At 29.0% G+C, this 18804-nt stretch overlaps 1 pseudogene; it reads left to right on the top strand.

The window, feature by feature from the left end:
• The first annotated feature begins 6286 nt into the window (after window positions 1-6286).
• LOC135955379 (band 7 protein AGAP004871-like) overlaps window positions 6287-18804 on the top strand; it is a 35438-nt pseudogene continuing 22920 nt past the window's right edge.

The following is an 18804-nucleotide window of genomic DNA, read 5'->3' as shown; positions in this document are numbered from 1 at the left end:
GAAACAAATCACACGACCTAATTTCATGGTGATCGGTCCATAATTGGATTTGTAATCCAGTTATTGATCAAAAAAGGTGAAAAATTGGTAAAAAAAAATTAAAAAATGAGCATTTTTGCGATTTTTAAGGCACTGGATGCACTTTTTCGGGTAGGTATGTTCCGTACTTTTTTTCTACTATTCAATATCTACAACTTTCCTTCAGCCACAAAAGAGATACTCCGTACGGTATACGAGATATAACCGTGCTAAAATATAGAAAAAGTGATAAAAATCCACCTTGACGAAAAAAATTCGTATGGCCATTAAATTTTTACGGCAGCCAACTTGACAAAACTAATGATGCAGAAGTTCTTATTTTTGGGGCTACTTTCACGTGCAATTGTCAGAATTGAGTCCCAAAATCATGTGTTGTACTGTGTAATAAAACAATATTTGAAATTTGTTTTATGGTATGAAATTTAAAATAATAGTCAACTTAATGGACTTAAAGTCGACTTTAAGGCTTTTGTAGTTAGGCTGATTATATTTTAGGATGTTTAACAAGATTTTTCATCCTGACGATTCATCGATCAAAATCTTTTGATTGTACTCTAGCATTTAATTAATGATTTTCTGAATTGAAATTGAAATTTTTAAATCCCATATTAAAGCTTTAAAAAATTAGGCTTAAATTCTATGAGCTAATTGGAAGCTTTGTTCTTAGTCCACTTGTAAATAGAATGGAGGTTCATATGTACATACTTAGATCGTCTTAGAATTTCATAAGGACTTTGTGTGGGTATGGGATGAATATTTCGATATGTTATAAACGGAATTACAAAATTAATCTTTTTTTGATTTTGGGTATAAACATTTTTTATATACATATGTATGTATTAGAGTTTCGTGTTCGGTTTTAACCGAAACCGCGGTTTTTCAAGGCCTAAAACCGAAACCGACAATTATTCTTCAGTTTTAACTTTTAATCTATTTTCAGTAGAAAAATTCAAAATTTAGAAATGAAAAACAAATTTGTTAATTCAATGATTCATCAAATATCTCTAAAAACAAATCGATGTAAAAATATTCATTCTTTTTAATAAAAAAATTGATTTCTCTTTGTGAATTAATACTAATTGAGGATAACAAGTCTCTTGATTCATGTTTATTGGTTCATTGTAATATGGATTCTAGCTTTTTCGAAACAAATAGTTTTTGTTACCTCATTAAGCCATCTATCCTTGATTCCTTCTTTACTCAGAAGCATATCAGCCAACTATTGTGTGTATAAAATAAGTAAAAAACTTGAACCCACGCCAAGTTTTAAATCAAAGTAATTTCTTGATTCTATGTTCAATATTACAGAAAAATCAAAAAGAACCATTTTGAAGAACGAAAAAATACTCCTTAGTTTGGTTTAGTTCTCCTTTTTTGTTATCATCAGGGAAACAAAAATATGCAAATGCATGTTTTTTCTGGTGAGTCTAATGAGCACATGGATAAGATATTTACACGTTTCAGAACTATTTAACAATTTTGGCATCGATTTGTTAGTGCATATTTTTGCATATTTATGTCATATTTTTGCGTTTTTAGAGAATATTTTACTGTTTAACAGCATATTTTGACATTATCAAAAACAAATTTTTATTTTTCGCTGTTGTGTTACAGGTTTTTACTTCCTTTGTTAAAAATTCAAAATGGCTTTTTATACCCTACACCACCATAATGGGGAGGGTATAATGCGTTTGTGCAGATGTTTGTAACGCCCAAAAATATTAGTCTAACACCCACCTTAAAGTATACCGATCGACTTAGAATCACTTTCTGAGTCGATTAAACGATGTCCGTCCGTCCGTCCGTCTGGTTGGCTGGCTGGCTGGCTGGCTGTCCATGTAAACCTTGTGCGGAGAGTACAAGTCGCAATTTCGAAGATATTGCGATCAAATTTGGTACATATTATTTTTTCGGCGTAAGGACCAAGCCTATTGAAACTGGCTGAAATCGGTCCATTATTTCACCTAGCCCCCATACAAATGTCCTTCCGAAATTGGACTTTATCGGTCATAAATGTTTAATTTATATATGTATCTACACAAATTCCGCTCTAAATAAGTTTTGTATACACAAAATTCATGTCGCCAAATTTTGTTACGATCGGTCCATAATTAGTCATAGCTCCCATATAGACCCGCTTCCGAAAATCACTTTAACGTGCATAAATCTCTCAAAAATGTTAGTATACACACAAAATTCAATATATTTAACTTGAATTTAGACATAAATTACACATACTAATTTCATGGTGATCGGTCCATAATTGGTCATAGCTCCCATATAAGGCCCACTTCCGAAAATCACTTTAACGTGCATAAATCGCTTAAAAATGTTGGTATAAACACAAAATTCAACATAGCCAACTTTAATATAGACATAAATCGCACGACATAATTACATGGTGATCGGTCAATAATTGGTCATAGCTCCCATGTTAGGCCCACCTTCGAAAATCACTCAAAAATATAAATTATTGAAATTTTAAAAGAAAGAAGTTTTTGCTCTTTTACTTAGTGTAGGGTATTATATGGTCGGGCTTGACCGACCATACTTTCTTACTTGTTTTTAATATAAAATAAGCACTATTTTAATACTAGCGCCATCTAAATATCAAATTTTAGTTCTAATTCAAACTTAACCGTTCTAAGTGTTAAAGAAATATTGTATTTTATATTTGCTCCTCTTACATCACATACATTTTCTATGTATAAAAATGTTTTCAGATCCAATAGACAACGATTTTTATTTGAAAATTTAAGTCAATATTTTGTAATTTATTGCAATAATAACCTTAATTGAAGAAGTGACTTTATATTTATATAAAATATCATCAAAAAATAACTCTCGAGGCCTTTACATAGCTTAAGTTCCTATTGTTTTTATGTTGTATTTATTTTTTGTTATACTTGTTTTAGTTCATGTTATTTTTGTTTTGTTTTTTTTTAAATAAAAGTATATTTTTTGGTTCAAAATGATGTAAAAGTTTGTTTTTTTAAGAGCATATTTTTTAAATTTTAAGAGCATATTTTAAAGTTTTTACTGCATATTTAAAGCACTTAAAATGCTTTTTTTAGAGCATATTTCCGGTTTCCCTGATTATCACAATATCATTGAGTCCCATATTCTTGATTATTTATTTACTGAGAAGCATATTTGATCATTATAATTTTATTATTATAAAATATTCGGACCAAATTTCGTATTTTTAGTTCCATTAGTTTCGGTCATATCATGTTATTAACAGCGGATGTTCGCTGAGGTGGGTCAACGTATTTCCACATATCTTTGTCCATATATGTTTTACTGATTTTTCCAAACATTTTTCAGAAACTAGAGACATTAATAATAAATTGCATAGCCCAAGAGGTCCTTTTATTTTGGCTCTATCGCACTTAAAATTCAGTTGATGAAAAAAATTCAAGTATTTGTCTTAAATTGGTGGCCACCACTGTATATACGCTAACTAATTTAATATATTAAAAAATTACAATTAAAAGAAAAAGTACCAATTCTCATTTATCCTCTTGAACACCCGTCAAGTTTGAATTTTAAATTTGTATAGCATTTCCTATATTATAAACTGATTCTGTTACAGAACACTTAATATTTAATAAATTATCACAAAACCGAACCGTAACCGATCGGTTTCAAATTTTTTAAAACCGAAACCGCGGTTTTGAAATTCTTCGGTTTTTTGGAAACTCTAATATGTATAATCATTTAGAGAGTAAAAATTCGTTTTAAACATTTTGACTTTTTTGTAAAAAAAGTCGTTTGGTTTTTATGTTGATTTCCATGCCGGATATACCTTGCGACTTGATCGAAATTGCGACACGATCTAAACTGGAGTTTATCCGTATGGAGTATGGAATAACTAAAAGTTGATCTCACTGCATGATGATGGGGATCCTGCTTTCAAACTGTTAGTCATTTATTAAGCTGGAACTATAAAAGTCTGCACATACTTCGCTGTCTTAGTTACCACTGCCAACGATAGATCACCTACGGAATGTAGTGACTAAGCTGATGAAGGACTGCATTATATAAATACATGCCAGGAGTATTTCATAAACCAAACTGAACTCAGACATGTGGTGCACCTACATAAAAACAATCACAAGATCACTGTAAATGGATCACAAAGAGCTTCTTTAATTTAATCCAAGCTCCTATTTAAATTTCGAGCTATACTACAGTTTAAATAAAATTCTTGTATTTTTGTCAACAAAGCCTACAATATTTAATTTTTAATTATTGTAAAGACTCTGCTCAGTTGTTTTTTAATTTCCTCACATAATAATTTTTTACGACTATTATTCTTTAAAATAATTGACAAAAATTCTTAAAATAACATACACAGTTTAGCAGCATTCAAGGTAATATTCTCGTGTCAGAAAGCGACTGTTTGATAGAGGCAAAAACATGTAAAATAATGTTAACAATTTGTTTTGTTTTATGCGTCATATAAATAAAGTATGTCAACATCTGTTAATGTGACATAAATCATGAAACTCATTTGTTAATTTATGTACCGAAAAGATCTAAACATTCCAAACTTCCATCCATCCAGCCAGCCACCAGCAGCAGACAGAATACCAGCAATACGACCAGTATAAACCATACAAATTTTCTAAAATATACAAAGTCTAGAAGAAAATTCATTTACGAGATACACAAATTTGATTTAAAATAAAATAGAATCCAAAATAAAGACCACACATTTAAAGAGATGAACTCAGTAAGAGGAGGAACAGAGAGGAAATAAAAGAGAAAAAGAGTTTTAAAGTTATGAAGAAGAAAACAAAAATGGCCAAGAAATTATGGACTCTTAACATAACGGTATTAAGGAAAGAGAGTAAAAGAAGAGATTTATGAAAAGAGTAATAAATTTACATGAGGTATGTGTAAGTAAAAGAAGTTTGCAGTAGTTGGTTGTTGCTTAAAATGCGAATGTACACACAATTGATGGCTAATGTTATAAAGAGTGCGCAAGGTCAGTTTGAGTCAAAATACTCGGGCAATAATAAATTCATTTAAGGGAGAAGAGTAATGCAGCAGCAACAACAACAACAACAATATTTGATAACAACTAAATGCGTACAGAAACAAAAAGGGAAAACAACAGAAACGCGGTTAATATATTTATGATGCTCGTACACACACACACACACACACAGCTACATGTATCTGCTTCCTCTTTGGCTTTATCCTTTAACTAAAAGTATCTGTGTTTGCGAGTGTAGTTTTTGTGGATGATGTGTATTAAAAATTATGTTTTCATATGTAGAATGTATGTAATTGAGTGTAAATATGACGCAGAATGTGAATTCAGTTGTTAAGTTGGTGCAGTATCAGTTGGACTTGTAAACTGAATAAGAACGGTTTGATTAAGTTAACAAAAACCAAAAAAAAAAACACAAACAACAATATAGAAGAAATCCCCGTATTTTTTCACTTATTTTCTGTTATTGTTGTTGTTCTACTTCATGTGGTGTATAGAAATTGTAAAAAGCCAAAATAAGAAAAAGCAATTTTCTCAACAAAACTAAGTCCGTAATAACGCAGAAGAAAACTCAAGAAATATAGCGAATTTTTAAGCAAAAGAAGTTTTGTATTCCAATATTGCGTGCAAAAATGTTTGTGTATTTAAATATTGTGTGATTAAAACAAAAACAAAAAAAAAATAACATAATAATAAAATCAAAAAGCTGTTTTAATATTTGTTTTTGTAGCCATATTAAATTAATCCAATAAATAAATGTAAACTTAAATTAATCTAGTTAAATTTGTTTTATACCAAATAAAAAAAAAACGAAATAAAAAACAACATACCAGTAGTTAGAAAGTTAAAACCTTAAAACTAACCAAAAACAAATCAATTAACCAACTAACCAACCAACCAAAAAAGCAAAATAATCCATCCATTTTTATAATTAAACCTAATTGCTATTTTTCCTGAGTAATTTGCCTCGACTTTTACTAGAGCTGCTAATTGTATCCTTTATTTTGCACTCTTGATTTATTGTTTTGTGTATTTAATTGCCACATAAATTGTATGCAAAATAATTAAAAAAGAAACACCTAAATCAAAAAGAGAGATTTTGTTTTTTGTTATACCAAAACGAAAGTGTTGTATGGTTGCTAATTAGTTGTATATCCACTTTACACAATACTGCCACCATTTCATACATACATAAACATATACACACACATAGAAACATATATACATATAAAGAGAACTAACTCATCGACGTCATCGTAATCGTCATAGCCATCGCACATCATCATCAACATCGACTTGAACATCATCATTGTACGGATACGCCAGAGGCAATAGACCATAAAGCAATATGCCTGACACCATCTCTGTTATAGATCATAAAAGAAGTAAGTCTTAGAATGCCATTGTCCTGCTTTACTTTTTTTATCATTGCTTTAACGAAATGGGTTACACTTTTGCTTATTATCACAGGATTTGAAGATAACATGAACACAGACAACACAACACAGAGATCAAATAACAAATATAACTAAACTAATTATTAATTTTATTTTGTAAAATTAATTAGCTTGGATTTTAATTAAAGGCTAATTATATCTTATGTTTTAATGATGATCTTTCATAGATCTCAATAAGCATTTTTGTTGAAATTCAAGTGTAAATCAAGTGGAATTCCAGTCATGCGTTTAAATTTCAAGTGTTGAAATACACTTGTTTCATATTTTAAGAGGAAACTTGAATTCAAGTCGAGCATTGCGATATTAATTCAATTAATTCAAGGCTTGACTTATAATGTACATATTTTACAATGAAAAACTAATGTAATTTTAGCCATGAATTTCCAAAAGTAGCTGCTAAATTAGAGTCCTACTTGAAGCTAATAATATTGAACACAATTTTTCATAAATGCATTCCGTCACTCCAAAAGCCATCTAAACTGAATATCGCACTCGTTCGACAATACTGTATTAACTCAAAGTTTTGTTATTTTATCGTTTTGGAAAAAACAAAACATAACACTATCTGCACACAATGAACAAATAAAATGGATATGCAGCGGAATACAAGAATTGATAGATTTTCTTAATATTGCGGAATTTTTGTTAAAGAAAACATTCTTCAGCATAAAGAAAACTGTTTTTTGTCTCTCCTGAGCACTTAAAAGTTTTTGAGTTAATACAGTATTGTTGAACGAGTGCAATATATTTAATTAATATTATTATTCTATGCTCTTCTGTTATATTTTTTTTTATTAATTTTGGATTTTTAATGATTCTATTCTAAACACATTTCCTATCTATTTGACAAGAAAAGTTTGAACAAATTTTTATAAATATTTGACAAAAAAATCTGAAATATTTATTGGGATCTAATAACACCGTCCGACAAATAGAGAAAAACTTAGTTAGACAGGAACCGAAAAACTGTGTTTTCAGTTTTTCATTTCGTGATTCTGTGTCCATTTTTAAGGACTTCAAAATTTCAAGAAGTACATTTTTCAAAAAATATTTAAAAATACTCCTGCTATTCCATCAATGACAAATTGTATGTCAAAAGAACAAGAAGAGTTGTAGAATATTTTGTATTATCTTTATTTTATCCTGTAATGATCAAAAGATGTCAAAAAGTCCTTTAAAATGTTTATCCTTTAATATTCTTTAATATAAATAAATTCCTGTTTATAAACTGCACCAAAATAGTGGGGGAGGTGTAATGGGTTAGGGCTGTTGTTTGCAACATACAAAAATATTGTCCCAACACTCACCTTAAAGTATACCAATCTGCTCAGGATCACTTTCTGAGTCGACTAAGCGATGTCCGTCTGTCCGTCCATCCATGTAAACCTTGTAATCAAACTACAGTTCGCAGGTTTAAAGATAATTCGACAAAATTTGGCACAAACCTTTATATTGCCCCAAGGACAAAGGCTATTGAATTTGGTTAGAATCAGCTCATTATTTATCCTAGCCCCCATACAATTGGCCTATTTGAAAATAGCTCTCATAAACATCTTAATTATAAACATATTCAAACCAAATTCAGCACAATTAAGTTTTATGTAAGCCGAACTCTCACGACCAAATTTCCTCACGATCGGTCAACAATATTCCATAGCTCCCATATAAGCAACCTTCTCGAAAATGTCATTAATATACATAAATCTCTGAAATATGTCAGTATCCAAACAAAATTCAACACAAATATGTTTCATATATTCGCAATTCATCCCACCAAATTTTGTGACGATTGGTCCATAATTAGTCATAGCTCCCATATAAGGCCCACTACCGAAAATGTGTGTATTCAAATAAGATTCAACACAAATAAGTTTCATATCAAAAGAAAACTCTTTATAATCATATACCCGGTGTAGGGTATCATAAGGTCGGGCTTGCCCGACTATACCATTTTACTTGTTAATTAAAAAGTCTGCTTCGTTGTTTTTTACAACGGATTTTGTTATATTTTTTTCGAATGAAATATTAAAATAAAATATATAAAAAATCAAATAATTCAAATTTAAAATATTTATTAACACTTAAGTAGTTAAGATAGAAGAATGAAATTTTGGCATGTGGTATTCAATATTTGGATCTTTAGTTCACTATTTTTTTAAAAAAAATTATTGGATATCTTAAAGGATATTCAAGGATAAAAATTTTAAAGGACATTTTTAACATCTTTTGATCCTTACAGGATAAAATAAAAGTAATACGAAATATTTTACAACTCTTCTTGATCATTTGACGCCAAATTTGACATAGTAGGATGATCAGAAGTACTTTAAAACATTTTTTTAAAAATGTACTCCTCTGAAAATTTGAAGTCCTTTTAAAAGGAAACAGGATCACGAAGTGAAAAACTGAAAACGCAGTTTTTCTCCATTTAATTTATTGTTTCAGACGTATATCATCCGGTTTGTGTCTAATATTGAGTGTCGTACGGTGTAATCATATATAATTACCAGGGAAACCAAAATATGCAAATGCATGTTTTTTCTGGTGAGTCTAATGAGCACATGGATAAGATATTTACACGTTTCAGAACTATTTAAGAATTTTGGCATCGATTTGTTAGTGCATATTTTTGCATATTTTACCCTTAAATACACATTTTTGCATATATTTGTTATAAGAGCATATTTATGTCATATTTTGCGTTTTTAGAGCATATTTTACTGTTTAATAGCATATTTTGAGTTTATCAAAAACAAATTTTGTCTTACTTATTTTTCGCTGTTGTGTTACAGGTTTTTACTTCCTTTGTTTAAAATTCAAAATTGAAAAATAGATGGCTTTTCACCAAAAAAAAAAAAAAATTAAAAAAACAGAATTTTTTTTTTAAAATTTAAAATAACAATTCGAAAAATTTTTTTATCCAAAAAATTGAAAAAATATTCACCTAAAAAAAAAAAATTTTTTTTCAAAAAATTAAAAAACTGAAAAAAAATTTTTGTTTACCTAAAAATATTTAAATTTTTTATTTTGAAGTATAATTAGGTGAAGGGTATATAAGATTCGGCACAGCCGAATATAGCACTCTTACTTGTTTTAATATAAAATAAGCACTATTTTAATAATAGCTCCATCTAAATATCAAATTTTAGTTCTAATTCAAACTTAACCGTTCTAAGTGTTAAAGAAATATTGTCTTTTAAATTTGCTCCTGTAACATCAGTTGATGTCGAAAGAACATTTTCTATGTATAAAAATGTTTTCAGATCCAATAGACAACGATTTTTATTTGAAAATTTAAGTAAATTTTTTTGATTAAAAATTATGTAAAAGTTTGTTTTTTTAAGAGCATATTTTTTAAATTTTAAGAGCATATTTTAAAGTTTTTACTGCATATTTAAAGCGCCTAAAACGCTTTTTTTAGAGCATATTTCCGGTTTCCCTGATAATTACATATTAGGTCTTTATAAGAGAGAACTACGGTGCGTATGACTATCATTTAATATAATTATATATTAATCATACGGCTCGTAGTTTATGTATTTTTTACATGCTACATTACCATGTTAGGGAAATCATTGATAACACAGTACAACGGCATTTTTAACACATGAACCGCATCATATAGATAAGTAATAGGGCTATAACTTTTTAATATTTTTGGCAAATATCAATATGGCCCTTGCATAATCGAATAGACCATTAAATGTTATTTTAACAAAATCGTATTACGTTTTCGCGGTTGTCAAAAAAGTTCACCCACAAAACGCGTTAGAGTTTGGAGATAACTTTTTTATTTTTTTATATCATATTTTCATATCCTGATCATTTTTATATTCTAAAGCTCTTTAAAATTTCGAATATAACATTTGTTTATATTTTTTTTATAACACATTTATTTTATGACGTTATGGTTATCAAATTAAAGATGAGCGTTTTGCAACTTTTATCTTTCAAAAGCAAATGGTGAAAAAAAGATTTTTCCGTAAACGGCTGTGATGAATATGTAGCTTTGGCCTTCTATGTGTCTGTATAGAATATGATGGTGTAATTAAATGACTTATGTGAATTTCATTATACATAAATTATTTATTGACAATCAAATAGTTTTCTGATATAGTGGTTATATGGGGTCAATTATGGACCGATCCTCACAAAAGTTGGTAAAAAGATTGAGGTTCATATGTTTATTTCCAATTTTATTACAAAGTTATATAGAATGTTACGGAGAATATTTTTGTAGAATCTAAATCCTCAAGGCATGAGTTTTTTTTTGTTCTTTTTTTAAAAAGTGCAAAACCCACCATTAAAACAGGGATTTAATGGATTAAAATGTTCCGCAAAAATATTATACGTGAAATTTTACTATAAGTCCCTGAATACCTCAAAACGGAAAAATCAACCAGAAAGTCAGAAATAAGACACAACAAAAGAGAGCTTAGGGTTAATTTCGCATTTTCATCAATGTGCAATTTTGGGGAGTTGAATCAGTTATGGTCCGAACTGTCAATTATGGACCGATCCTCACAAAAGTTGCTAGAAAGGTTCATATAAAATTTGTTTATCTCCAATTTCTTGTCTTTGGTACAATTGTAGCTGTAACAGCAGTAAAAGCCGAATAGGGTATTGTTAGCTTCGAGAAATTCCACACAAGAAGGATTTTACATTTTCAAGTTGACATGTGTGTATCTAACCAGAATTGGTCCACTTGAAATTACAAATCTGAAACTACCAATTTTGTGTCCGTTTTCTGTCCGTTTATGTATTCTTCCAATTGATAGAAATCATAGCAATAAATGTTTGAATAAGAATATAGATTAGAATATATGATTGACATTATCTAATAAACATATCGAAAGTTTATATTCAAAACCCTCTATCTTTGATTTTCACGAAAATGACTTTTTGATCGTAAAATTTCATCTAGGGTGTGAATTTCATAACAAACTTATTATAACCTACACCACCATAGTGGGACATCCATTAAACGATGTCCGTCTGGCTGGCTGTCCATGTAAACTTTGTGCGCAGAGTACAGGTCACAATTTTGAAGATGTTTCGATCAAATTTGGTACATATAATTTTTTCTGCCCAAGGACCAAGCCTATTGAATCTGGCTGAAATCGATCCATTATTTCACCTAGCCCCCATACAAATATCCTTCCGAAATTGTACTTTATCGGTCATAAATGTTTAATTTATATATGTATCTCCACAAATTCAGCTCCAAAAAAGTTTTATATATACAAAATTCATGTCACCAAATTTTGTTACGATCGGTCCATAATTAGTCATAGCTCCCATATAGACCCGCTTCCGTAAATCACTTTAAAGTGCATACATCGGTATACACACAGAATTCAACATAGTCAACTTTCATATGGACACAAATCATACGACCTAATTTCATGGTGATCGGTCCATAATTGGTCATAGCTACCATATAAGGCCCACTTCCGAAAATCACACAAAAATATAAATTATTGAAATTTTAAAAGAAAAATGTGTTTGCTCTTTTACTTAGTGTAGGGTATTATATGGTCGGGCTTGAGTGATCATACTTTCTTACTTGTTTTTTTGTTGTCTTAAGTTGTATTATAAGCCGTTATCTTAAATAAATCACATTAAAAACTGACAATTTGCATAAATGCAAAAATCCTCTATCATATCATTTTCATCCTCTATCTATCATAAAGTCCACAATAATGCTAAAATTTTGCAACCAATTATATGTGAGATTCAGTAGTTGCTTTAAAAAAATATTGTAAAATACCGAATTTTAATAACTCAAATATTACCCAAAAAATACAGTTTTTTGGCTCTCCTGAAAAGTTATGTTTTTTAAGATAAAGGGTTTTGTATAGGCCCTTGATAAATCAAAAAAAATTAATATTGTAAAAATTTTGTTCTGATTTTTCCGTATTGAATAATACATTACTAATACGTATCAAATAAATAAATTCATCCCAAGGAAGATGCGCTAAATGACATAGAAATATTTTGAAGCAGTTTTTCACTGACAGCTATTTTATTTGGTCATGATGCAAATAGAGGATTATTTTGAAAATATTACCAATTTCTTTTTAATTTCATTAGCAAAACTCATGGAAAATTTTTTTTATTTTCTCTTCAGAAAATTATGTTGCATAAAAAAGTAATCACTTAGTTGTGTATATGAAAAAAATATTCAAGATTATTTCATTCAAGAGATCAATAGAGAAATTCTTAACAAAATTAGATATTATTTGCTCCAATTGTTTCATTGTGGATAAAACTATTGTTGTTTGACGGACAGCAATGGAAAAAGGAAAGACAATCTAATCTTAGCAAAATGTTTAATGAAATAATAAGAAATATATATACATACAATAGAGTGTCCCATAATATAAAATTTTTTAAGAATAGCATACAAATTTTCAAAGAAAATATCGTATTTTTTTATTTTCAAATTTGTTTTTCAATTTTTTTTAGTTTAATTTTACTAAATAAAAAATTTATATTTGTTTCCCAGAGGTCTGAATTGATTCCTAAATTTTAAAAATATTTGATTTTCATATTTAGAAAATTATTATGGGACACTCTAATAAACGTACATGTAATATATATAGTTCACTGTACATTTTCTTAGTTGTGTTTGTTAGCTTGACACATGTTACAGACTTTACTATCTTTATGTACATGAGATATTTCATTGGGAGATAAAATGGTTGGGTTTTATCAATATTTGCGCTATAAAAGAAAATAAATAGTAGTATTTATTGTCCTTAAATAATATATAATCATAATTGGCTACTTTAGATTGTATGTTATAAGCTAGTAAAGATTATTAGTTTATTATAACTTATAATGCTTCAAATTACCTCAGCATATTAAAATACTCAGATCATTATTTGAATTCACAAACATGAATTAAATGATAAAGATTTGCTTCAAATATACAATGAATATCTACTGCACAAAATTTATTTAGTTTATTCAGGTAACTGTTCAATCTGATTAAGTGACATGAATTACCACAAACACATGATAAATATGCAACGTATGATTATTATTTAATTAAACATAAATATCACTCATACGCACTATACAATATACATATGATTAATTTTGCATTAGTGACCAAAATGTTAAAAATTTAATATATTGTATACAGAACTAGTGATGCCAAACGGAATTTATTTTACAAAGAATACCTGGTTTCGGAGTTTTGAAACAAATGCTGTAATATTCATAATTAATATAAAAATTTCACTTTTCATTTTTACTAATTACGAAGTAGAATAATTACATTTTTAATAGAATTTGAAATTTTACTAAAATATCGAAATTAAAAAATTACAAAAAATTATTTGTAATTTAAATACACTCAGATTTCGTTTTATGCGGATTCAAATTTATGTGATTTTTAAATTAAAGATTTTTTTTAGAATTTTTACAGATTTTGAAATTTTAGATTTTTTTAAGCTTTTTTACTGTTTTCAAATTAAACCGAGTTCGGATCACTGATATAATCGCTATAGTTTGTTTTATTTTACAAAATAAAATTCTTAATATGGATCCAGATACGGAAAGAGCATTGAAGACTCAACGCGGACTGACTGATCTATTTTCCGGATATCAAGAGTTGCTTAAGTAACTTAAAAATTAAAAATCGCAAAGTTTGATGACAAATTATTTTGCAAGAAAAGAAACAATTGAATGCCCTAAAAATTCGTTGATCTCCTACCCTATTCACGAGATAAATTCTAGTGATGAAAATGATATTTTACCATGTGATGACAATATGATTATATCATCTAGTGATGAAATTGACGTTGATCCAATTCCACAACGTTGAAGAAAATTATTCAGTGATTCAGATTAATCATCATTAATCAGAATTTTCTTAAAAAAATGTTTAGCTTATTTTTTGGATTATGTATTTTATGTTTTTCTGTAATTAATGAACTAATATAATATTTTTGTTTATTTTTTTTAAACGTGTTTTGTTTTTATTGTTTTAATAAATGAAATAAATATATTTTTGTTGATTTTTTTATGCGATTTTGTATTGATTTTTGAATTAAAATCTGAACTTATGCGGTTTTTCAGAATTTGGAAGGAATCATTACTCTAGCTTCATCATATGAAGCTAGAGTATCGTTTTATCCGAATTCAATTTATGCGATTTTTTTTTGGAACGCATCTATCGCATAAAACGAGACCTGAGTGTATGTGAATAATTGATATTATTCTTGATGTTGTTGTCATGTATCCCAAAGTCGAATTTGGAAAAAGTTATGGGTCGAATTTTCCCATATTTCGGCCAACATATGGATAGCGTGTCAAAGGAACTGCACATCTTTTGAGGCCAAAAACTAATCAAGCCAATATCGGATACTCTGTTCCAAAGTGAAGTGTATTCCAAAGAGAACGTTCTTCATTGATAGAAAACATAGTAGTCTCAACTATAAAGCAAGTGACGCAAAATCACTTCATTCTAAATACTTATTAACATGTATTGCAACATGTGGCCGAGTTTTGTCATGACGGAATATTATAATTTCATGCCTGGCCACATATTCTTGTCGTTTTTGAGTTGTGTTCGGTACAGGTTCCCTATGTTGGTCTGGTCAGATTTCAGCAGCTCACAATAGATAGGAACATTTTGCTCCCATCAAATACAGAGAATGGATATTTGGCTTTGGTGTCGAATCGGCTGGTTGGTTCGGACATGCAAAATCTACCATAAGCTTTGGTGAGCTTTCGAAACATACGCTAATATGTTAAATGGTTTCCGGTTGATAATATCAATCAATTCTATAGATATCATACATTTTGTATTGGCAACAATTTTTATACCCTTCACCTTCGTGTGAAGGGTATATATATGTTTGTCATTCCGTTTGTAATTTCTACATTTTTCATTTCCGACCTTATAAAGTATTTATATTCTGGATCCTTATAGATAGCGGAGTCGATTAAGCCATGCCTGTCTGTCCATCTGTCTGTTGAAATCAATTTTATGAAGACCCCAGATATCTTCGGGATCCAAATCTTCAATAATTTTGTTAGAAATGTTTTCGAGAAGTTTGCTATTTAAAATCAGCAAAATCGGTCCACAAATGGCTGAGATATGAGGGAAAATTCAGAACAACCTCGATTTTTGACCTATTTTTGACCTACATATACATGAACTTATATCTGGAAGTCATTAATATAGACAATAATGAAATTTGAGTTGATTTGTATTTCTATGGGCTCGTAATTGGAACATTATAAATTTCTTGAGAAGGCAAGGTGTGTGAGCTTCCTGAAGGGCAGATATAAGCAGTATGTACACGTTTTTGATATTATTGAAAATCTTAGCACCAGCGGATTAACATTTGATAGAAAAAAATGATTTTCTTAATTTTTAGAATAACATTTAAAACCTTAAATTTCATTATTTAGTTACTTAAGTGTAAAATTCGAACATACTATAAACCAACAGTTCATTTAATCTATGGGTTGATAACTTTTGCCAAAATCTAACATTTCCAATTTCATAATGGAAATGACCAAACGATTCAAAATTGTATGTGTTTACAGAAAAATCGAATTTCCAAAAAGTACCAAAATATATTTGGTAGTTTGAGGTGTTTGAATAATATGCTTGAAATTTAATTGCTATATCTACTTGTTTAAAAATATATAAAAATATAGTTTTAATCGCCTTCTCCTTAACAAAAATCATGGTTATTGTATGTGCGACTTTCCACTTGGAAGGAGGTTTATGTGTATTTTCCTGATCTTTTCATATCAAAGTATTATGACGAAATAACAGTAATATGTTAATAGCTTAACAATCATATTAATATCATAAGTGCAATCATTGAAATATGATCCCTTTTTTGGTTTATATCATCTGTTTAATATTATTATTTCGAAAAACATACAACTTCTAATATATTGGTATATACTAGGTCTGCTTTATCTTGTCTACCTGTCAAATTAATGTATTCAAAGTCACAATAGCGTAAATTTATTAGCCCATAATGATACCATAAACATTTTACATTACTGTGTCATATAATTTCGTTGTCGTTCTTATTTAAAACAGCATTTGTTTTAGACAATGATAGACCTCATGGTCATCGTCCCACTTTTAAAACATATGATGGGGATATTCCTACACTATTGCTACAACTCTAATTGATATAATTTTTCAAAAAATCCTTTTTGCTGGCAATGTTTAATATTTTTTAATATCTTTTACATTAACAAAAATACATATACATTCCTTTCGCTTCGTTTTAATCACTTAGAAGATTTTTATTAATATTATACAGGTTACCCTAAATGATATCATTTGCTTTCATTGCTTTTATTAACTTGATCAAAATTTATACTTACAGCCGTTTATATAAAGTGTATAGGTAAAGTCTATTGGATTCTGCACAATAAGAATAGACATTTTGGTTTCGACTTTATTAGTTTTCCAACGAAATTTTTGAACATTTTGGAATTTTAATATAAAATATGTGAAATAAAACAAGTAAGAGAGCCAATATATGGCTGTGCAGAGTCTTTTATACCCTTCACCAAATTATACTTAAACATTTTTTTTTAATATTTTTAGGTAAAAAAAATAATTTTTTTTTATATTTTTTTTTTAAATTTATTACTGAAAAAAAATTATTACAAAAAAACAAAATTTTGGTGAAAAAAAAATTCGGGTTAAAAATTTGGATATAGATTTTAAATAGAAAGCTAACCAGGTCCATAGCGGATATATTGATGTATGAATCATGTATGTATAGGGTTTGGGGTTTCCCGGATAATTTAATTTCCCGGGAAACGGGAATGAAAAATTTCATTTCCTGGGATTCCTGGGAATCCCGGTAAATGTACATATTTTAAAATAAAATTAAATTCATTTCAAAACAAAAATATGGAATTCAAAATTACATATAGCTTAAAAAAAGTAAAGCAGTAAAAAAGTAGCTGTAATGTATTTTTTTTTCTGCTAAACTGCTCTTTTGCTACTTTGCTATAGAAAGTACTCTACATTGTGAATACCGCTATTATATCATAAAAATAATGTTATATGTCCGTCCTAAAACCTTTTTTTTTAAAAATTGATTTGTCAAAATTACTAATGCATTCAATAAGTCATTCGACGAGACAACTCTTTCGCTTTAAACATGTGTTGGCTTTATCGTTATTAAAGCATTATAAAGACAATCAAAATGTATTCTCCGATTGCTACTTGCTTCAAATAAATCTAATTCCCGCTTAAAACTTTCAGCATTTGATTTTAAATGTTTAGGGCTTTCCTTTTCAATATTGATTGAATATTCTAATTGGTTTTTAAAATTTTGCTCCATTTGTATTTCGGAAGCCTCAACGCTTTGAGCAGATGAGGGAATATTGTCATATTTAAATATATTAAAGTATTTTTAATTAATTTTAAATTTCCCGTTTTTCCCGGGAAAAAAATGTAAATTTCCCGGGAATTCCCGACAATAATTTTACGGGAAATCCCGGGATTTCCCCGGCGGGAATTCCCAGACCCCAAACCCTATGTATGTAAGATATTTGAGTAGGTATAGTCTATTGGATTCTTCACAATAAGAATAGACATTTTGGTTTCGACTTTATTAACGAATTTTATAGTTTTCTAACGAAATTGGAACATTTTGGAATTTTAATATAAAATATGTGAAATAAAACAAGTAAGAGAGCTATATTCGGCTGTGCCGAATCTTGTATACCCTTCCCCAAATTATACTTTAAAAACAAAATAAAAAATTTTTTTCATAACTGTTTCTTTATTATACCCTACACCACCATAGTGGGGAGGGTATTATGCATTTGTGCAGATTTTTGTAACGCCCAAAAATATTAGCCGAACACCCAAGTATACCGATCGACTTAGAATCACTTTCTGAGTCGATTAAACGATGTCCATCCATCAGTCCTTGTGCGCAGAGTACAGGCCGCAATTTTGAAGATATTTCGATCAAAATTGGTACATGTTATTTTTTCGGCCCAAGGACCAAGCCTATTGAAACTGGCTGAAATCGGTCCATTATTTCACCTAGCCCCCATACAAATGTCCTTCCGAAATTGGACTTTATCGGTCATAAATGTTTAATTTATAAATGTATCTCCACAAATTGCGCTCCAAATAAGTTTTGTATATATGTCACCAAATTTTGTTACGATCGGTCCATAATTAATCATAGCTCCCATATAGACCCGCTTCCGAAAATCACTTTAACGTGCATAAATCGCTTATAAATGTTGGCATACTTACAAAATTCAACATAGTAAATTTTCATATAG

This window comes from Calliphora vicina, chromosome 3 (assembly GCF_958450345.1).
Source record: "Calliphora vicina chromosome 3, idCalVici1.1, whole genome shotgun sequence".
In the NCBI taxonomy this organism is placed as follows: Eukaryota; Metazoa; Arthropoda; class Insecta; order Diptera; family Calliphoridae; genus Calliphora; species Calliphora vicina.
This window is presented reverse-complemented; position numbering and strand designations above follow the sequence as displayed.